Source organism: Oncorhynchus masou, chromosome 8 (assembly GCF_036934945.1).
Source record: "Oncorhynchus masou masou isolate Uvic2021 chromosome 8, UVic_Omas_1.1, whole genome shotgun sequence".
NCBI lineage: Eukaryota > Metazoa > Chordata > Actinopteri > Salmoniformes > Salmonidae > Oncorhynchus > Oncorhynchus masou.
In genome coordinates, this window is record NC_088219.1 from 42,625,671 (window position 1) to 42,632,729 (window position 7,059).

Below are 7,059 nucleotides of genomic sequence, written 5' to 3' on the forward strand. Positions count from 1 at the left end.
GTTATCAGTGATCAGGCCTACCACTGTTGTGTCGTTGGCAACTTAATGATGGTGTTGGAGTCATGCTTGGCCATGCAGTCATTGGTGAACAGGGAGTACAGCAAGGGACTGAGCACGCACCGCTGAGGGACCCTGTGTTGAGGATCAGCATGGCAGATGTGTTGTTACCTACCCTTACCACTTGGGGGCGGCCCGTCAGGTAGTCCACGAACCAGTTGCAGAGGGAGGTGTTTAGTCCCAGGGTCCTTAGCTTAGTGATGAGCTTTGAGGGCACTATGGTGTTGAACGCTGAGCTGCAGTCAGTGAATAGCATTATCATATCACATAGGTGTTCCTTTTGTCCAGGTGGGAGAGGGCAGTGTGGAGTGCAATAGAGATTGTGTTATCTGTGGATCTCTTAGGGAGGTATGCAAATTGGAGTGGGCCCTGTGTGAATTTATGTATGCTCTCTCTAATTCTCTCTTTCTCTCTTTCTTTCTTTCTCTTGGAGGACCTGAGCCCTAGGACCATGCCTCAGGACTAGCTGGCATTATGACTCCTTGCTGTCCCCAGTTCACTTGGCTGTGCTGCTGCTCCAGTTTCAACTGTTCTGCCTGCGGCTATGGAACCCTGACCTGTTCACCGGACGTGCTACCTGTCCCAGACCTGCTGTTTTCAACTCTCTAGAGACAGCAGGAGCGGTAGAGACACTCCTAATGATCGGCTATGAAAAGCCAACTGACACTTACTTCTGAGGTGCTGACTTGTTGCACCCTCGACAACTACTGTGATTATTATTATTTGACCATGCTGGTCATTTATGAACATTTGAACATCTTGGCCATGTTCTGTTATAATCTCCACCCGGCACAGCCTGAAGAGGACTGGCCACCCCTCATAGCCTGGTTCCTCTCTAGGTTTCTTCCTAGGTTTTGGCCTTTCTAGGGAGTTTTTCCTAGCCACCGTGCTTCTACACCTGCATTGCTTGCGGTTTGGGGTTTTAGGCTGGGTTTCTGTTCAGCACTTTGAGGTATCAGCTGATGTAAGAAGGGCTATATAAATACATTTGATTTGAATTTGATTTGAGTCTAGGTTTTCTGGGATAATGGTGTTGATGTGAGCCATGACCAGCTTTTCAAAGCACTTTATGGCTACAGATGTGAGTGCTACGGGTCGTTAGTCATTTAGAAAGGTTACCTTGGTGTTCTTCGGCACAGGGACTATGGTGGTCTGCTTGAAACATGTAGGTATTACAGACTCAGTCAGGGGCAGGTTGAAAATGTCAGTGGAGACACTTGCCAGTTGGTCTGCGCATGCTCGGAGTACACATCCTCGTAATCCGTCTGGCCCTAAGACCTTTTGACTGTTGACCTGTTCAAAGGTCTTAATCACATCGGCTACGGAGAGCGTGATCAAACATTCGTCCGGATCAGCTGGTGCTCTCATGCACTCTTCGATGTTGCTTGCCTCGAAGCACACAGGTAATTTAGCTCATTTGGCTTGTGTCATATAAAACATCGGAGCCGGTGTCGTAGGATTCAATCTTAGTATTGACGCTTTGTATGTTTGATGGGTCGTCAGAGGGCATAGCGGGATTTCTTATAATCGTCCGGGTTAGAGTCCTGCTCCTTGAAAGCATCAGCTCTACAATTTAGCTCAGTGTGGATGTTGCTTGTAATCCATGGCTTCTGGTTGGGGTATGTAGTATGATCACTATGGGGATGGATGACTTCATTGATCATTATTGTAGTGTACTCCTCAATGCCATCGGATGAATCTCGGAACATATTCCAGTCTGTTCTAGCAAAACAGTCCTGTAGCTTAGCATCTGCGTCATCTGACCACTCCCGTATTGAGTGAGTCAACGGTACTTCCTGCTTTAGTTTTTTCATGTAAGCATGAATCAGGAGGATAGAATTAGGTTCAGATTTACCAAATGGAGGGTGAGGGAGAGCTTTGTACGCGTCTCTGTGTGTGGAGTATTGGTGGTCATAACTGATCGAAATTTGGTATGCTATAGCATATATATAATATTCAGCCCATGTGAACACATTTATTTTATGCAACATAAATAACAGCTATGCATCATTTAATGAAAAGCAGCAAACAGACAAAATTGTTTCAAATTCTTTAATAAAGACAGGCAATAGGCTATAAAACTGGCTTCACAGATTAGGACCACAAGGAAGCTTGCTGTATCTCGATGAGTTTGAGTTCTTGAGGGGGGTCTGTACGCTGCATAGTACCTTCCACAAAAAGTTTTGCTCGACAAAATTATTCTTAAGCGCTATACTACAATATCTACTCAACGGAACCTACAGAGTTCTTTTGAGGGAGGAACTACAGAGAGGAGGGAGAAGACGTGAATTCTGAATTGCTTCCCAACCATTCAGTAATGAAAATGTCCATGCTTAATTGCATAGAGTCCAGTACTCCTTATCATTACCCACATAGTTAAATTGTACCCCCGCACATTGACTCGGTGCCGGTACTCCTTGTATATAGCCTCGTTATTGTTATTTTATTGTTGCTCTTTTATTTTTTACTTTTGTTTATTTAGTAAATATTTTTTCTTAACTCTTATTTTTTTTATTTTTCTTAAAACTGCATTGTTGGTTAAAGGGCTTGTAAGTAAGCTTTTCACAGTAAGGCCTACAACACCTGTTGTTTTCGACACGTGACAAATGCAATTTGATTTGATTTGATAGTTGACTTAGGCTTTCCTCATGCAGTAGATATAGAAAGTGTGCTATAGAGGTAGGTAATAAAAGCTCTTCATTAAGGTGAACATACAAGACTGGTCAAGACGTTTACACTGATACGACACGAACACAATTGTATTAGCTTGGTTTCAAGGGTGTTTATTATTTATTGTGTGTGTGTGTGGTGCTTGAAGTGGTGAGTGGTGGGGTTATGTGGTTCTAACATGCTTTTGAGGACAAGCAGCAGCAGAGACAGACAGACAGACCCTTGGAAAAAGTGGTCTTATACATAGAAGATCATCTCAAATGATGTCTCGTAATATAACTAAGCACACTTGATCTCAATTTATGGTAGAAAAGACAACTGCTGCAGTCTGCGACCCAACCGGACGACACTTGTCTTTTCTACCATAAATTGAGCTTCATGATAACAACCCATAGTGCCATCTTTGTCATCTGTTTGTGTACAAGGGAACCACAAGTTATGGTTCTACTCCTTGAAGGACCACTTATATTAAAACAAACCCTTGAGAACTGGCTAAATTGGTATCAGTGTCAGCTAACCATCTGAAGGACAGCTAAACAACCCTCCAGGGACCAGTGTCGGCCCAGGGACCGAGGTTTTGACACCCACAGCACAGCCACTACAACAATACATGAATAATGCAGATCCACTCATGATTCAACCAATGTTTCAACACAAGCTGGAAGGATCCTGAGGGTGTTGGAAAACAACGTTTGAATCGCAGTGTCATTATGCAGAAGCATCTACACAGTGTACCAAACATTAGGAACACCTGCTCTTTCCATGACATAGAATGACCAGGTGAATCTAGGTGAAAGTTATAATGCCTTATTAATCCCTTATAATACCTTATTGTCACAGTGTAGATGGGGAGGAGAGTACAAAAATGATTTTTAAGACAATTGAGACACGGATTGTGCATGTGTGTCCTTTCGAGGGTAAATGTGCAAAATATTTATGTGCCTTTGAACAGGGTATGATAGTAGGTCCCAGACGCACTGGTTGGAGTGTATCATGAACTGCAACTCTGCTGGGTTTTTCACGCTTAACAGTTTCTAGTGCGTATCAAGAATAGTCCACCACTCAAAGGACATCCAGCCAACTTGACACAACTGTGGGAAGCATTGGAGTCAACATGGACCAGTATCCCCGTGGAATGCTTTCGACACCTTGTATGTCCATGACCCAATGAATTGAGGCTGTACTGAGGGCAAAAGGAGTGCAACTAAATATCAGGAAGGTGTTTAGTGTATACAGTGCATTCAGAAAGTATTCAGACCCCCTGACTTTTTCAACATTTTGTTACTTTACAGCCTCATTCTAAAATTGATTCAAATGATTGTTTTCCTCATCAATCTACAAACAATACCCTATAATGACAAAGCAAAAACATTTTTGCAAATGTCTTAAAAATAAAAAATACTTGCTGACTCACCTTTGATTCACTTCTCAGACTCATTGGTTACTGAGTTGACTCACTACTGACTCACTAAACTCACTACACTCACTACTACATTGGTTACTGAGTTGACTCACTACTGACTCACTAAACTCACTACACTCACTACTACATTGGTTACTGAGTTGACTCACTACTGACTCACTAAACTCACTACACTCACTACTACATTGGTTACTGAGTTGACTAACTACTGACTCACTAAACTCACTACACTCACTACTACATTGGTTACTGAGTTGACTCACTACTGACTCACTACACTCACTACTACATTGGTTACTGAGTTGACTCACTACTGACTCACTAAACTCACTACACTCACTACTACATTGGTTACTGAGTTGACTCACTACTGACTCACTAAACTCACTACACTCACTACTACATTGGTTACTGAGTTGACTCACTACTGACTCACTAAACTCACTACACTCACTACTACATTGGTTACTGAGTTGACTCACTACTGACTCACTACTGACTCACTACACTCACTACTACATTGGTTACTGAGTTGACTCACTACTGACTCACTAAACTCACTACACTCACTACTACATTGGTTACTGAGTTGACTCACTACTGACTCACTAAACTCACTACACTCACTACTACATTGGTTACTGAGTTGACTCACTACTGACTCACTAAACTCACTACACTCACTACTACATTGGTTACTGAGTTGACTCACTACTGACTCACTAAACTCACTACACTCACTACTACATTGGTTACTGAGTTGACTCACTACTGACTCACTAAACTCACTACACTCACTACTACATTGGTTACTGAGTTGACTCACTACTGACTCACTAAACTCACTACACTCACTACTACATTGGTTACTGAGTTGACTCACTACTGACTCACTAAACTCACTACACTCACTACTACATTGGTTACTGAGTTGACTCACTACTGACTCACTAAACTCACTACACTCACTACTACATTGGTTACTGAGTTGACTCACTACTGACTCACTAAACTCACTACACTCACTACTACATTGGTTACTGAGTTGACTCACTACTGACTCACTAAACTCACTACACTCACTACTACATTGGTTACTGAGTTGACTCACTACTGACTCACTAAACTCACTACACTCACTACTACATTGGTTACTGAGTTGACTCACTACTGACTCACTAAACTCACTACTCTCACTACTACATTGGTTACTAAGTTGACCTTACAGTTGAACAAACTCACTACACTCTCCACCGTTCTTATAGCTCTCAGGTATTTGAGTTGAAATTCTGATGGCCATCTGACCCAGATTGTGATTTATAGTGGGCCGTTTTTGGATTGCGTAAACAACAACAGGTAATTGTGTGATTGCAGGGATGCAGGGTTGTGTTCTAACTCGAGTTGGAACACAACTGCACAGGTAGGAGAGCTCAAAAAGCATCTTATAGTCTAAGTCATAAAAGTGCTTTGAAATTACTTAGGAACTGTGCACTCTTTGGAGAGATGTGTGGCCAGTTGGATACACTCAACCAAACCCTTTTTTTGTCTTATGTTGCACATACCCCACATTTTCTAGGAATGTTCTGATCATTACTGAATCTATCCAGAGTATTTTCTGATTTCGTAATAAACAAAAGTGACCGACCGCCTTGATTCAGTCTTATGTAGCAACAGTTGAAAGTGTTTTTTACATTGGATAAAAGTAGAGACAGAGGTACAAAATGGTGTATCATAAACTTCATTTGAGGAACAATGGGAAAGTAATTCTTCTTTAAAAGTTTTTAAACTTGTAACCTCACTTTTGAGAAAATTACCTTTGAATGTTTTGGTACCAACTGGCAATCTCTTCTTTGTCTACACCCATTTGTTCGCATCTTCTTAAATTCTTCAATATAGGGGGCACTCTTTTAATTTTTGGATAAAAAAACGTTCCCGTTTTAAACAAGATATTTTGTCACGAAAAGATGCTCGACTATGCATATAATTGACAGCTTTTGAAAGAAAACACTCTGACATTTCCAAAACTGCAAAGATATTATCTGTGAGTGCCACAAAACTGATGCTACAGGCGAAACCAAGATGAAATTTCAAACAGGAAATGGCCCAGATTCTGAAGGCGCTGTGTTCCAATGTCTCCTTATATGGCTGTGAATACGCCAGGAATGAGCCTACACTTTCTGTCGTTTCCCCAAGGTGTCTGCAGCATTGTGACGTATTTGTAGGCATATCATTGGAAGATTGACCATAAGAGACGACATTTACCAGGTGCCCGCTTGGTGGCCTCCGTCGAAATTATTGCATAATCTCCAGCTGCGTGCACTTTTCCATTTGTTTCAGAGGAGAAAGGCAACTGCCACGAATGATTTATCATCGAATAGATATGTGAAAAACACCTTGAGGATTGATTCTAAACAATGTTTGCCATGTTTCTGTCGATATTATGGAGTTAATTTGGAAAAAAGTTTGGCGTTGTAATGACTGAATTTTCGGGGGGGTTTTCTTAGCCAAACGTGATGAACAAAACGGAGCTATTTCTCCTACACAAATAATATTTTTGGAATTTATGCTAATGAGCTTGAGGCTATGATTACGCTCCCGGATACGGGATTGTTTTTCCAAAAATATTATTTGTGTAGGAGAAATCGCTCCGTTTTGTTCATCACGTTTGGCTAAGAAAAAAAAAACGAAAATTCAGTCATTACAACGCCAAATGGTAGCATTCGTTGTTACATCTCTGTAATTGTGTGTGTAACTATGAATTATTACAATGAATTACAATACTTCTTACAGTGTAATTACATAATTACAGCATAATGAGAACCCTTTAAAGTTAAGTATTTTCTACCAATGTTCACAATCAAAGTGAAAGAAAAATGTGAGAAAATGTTCCCAATGAATTCAATTGCGTT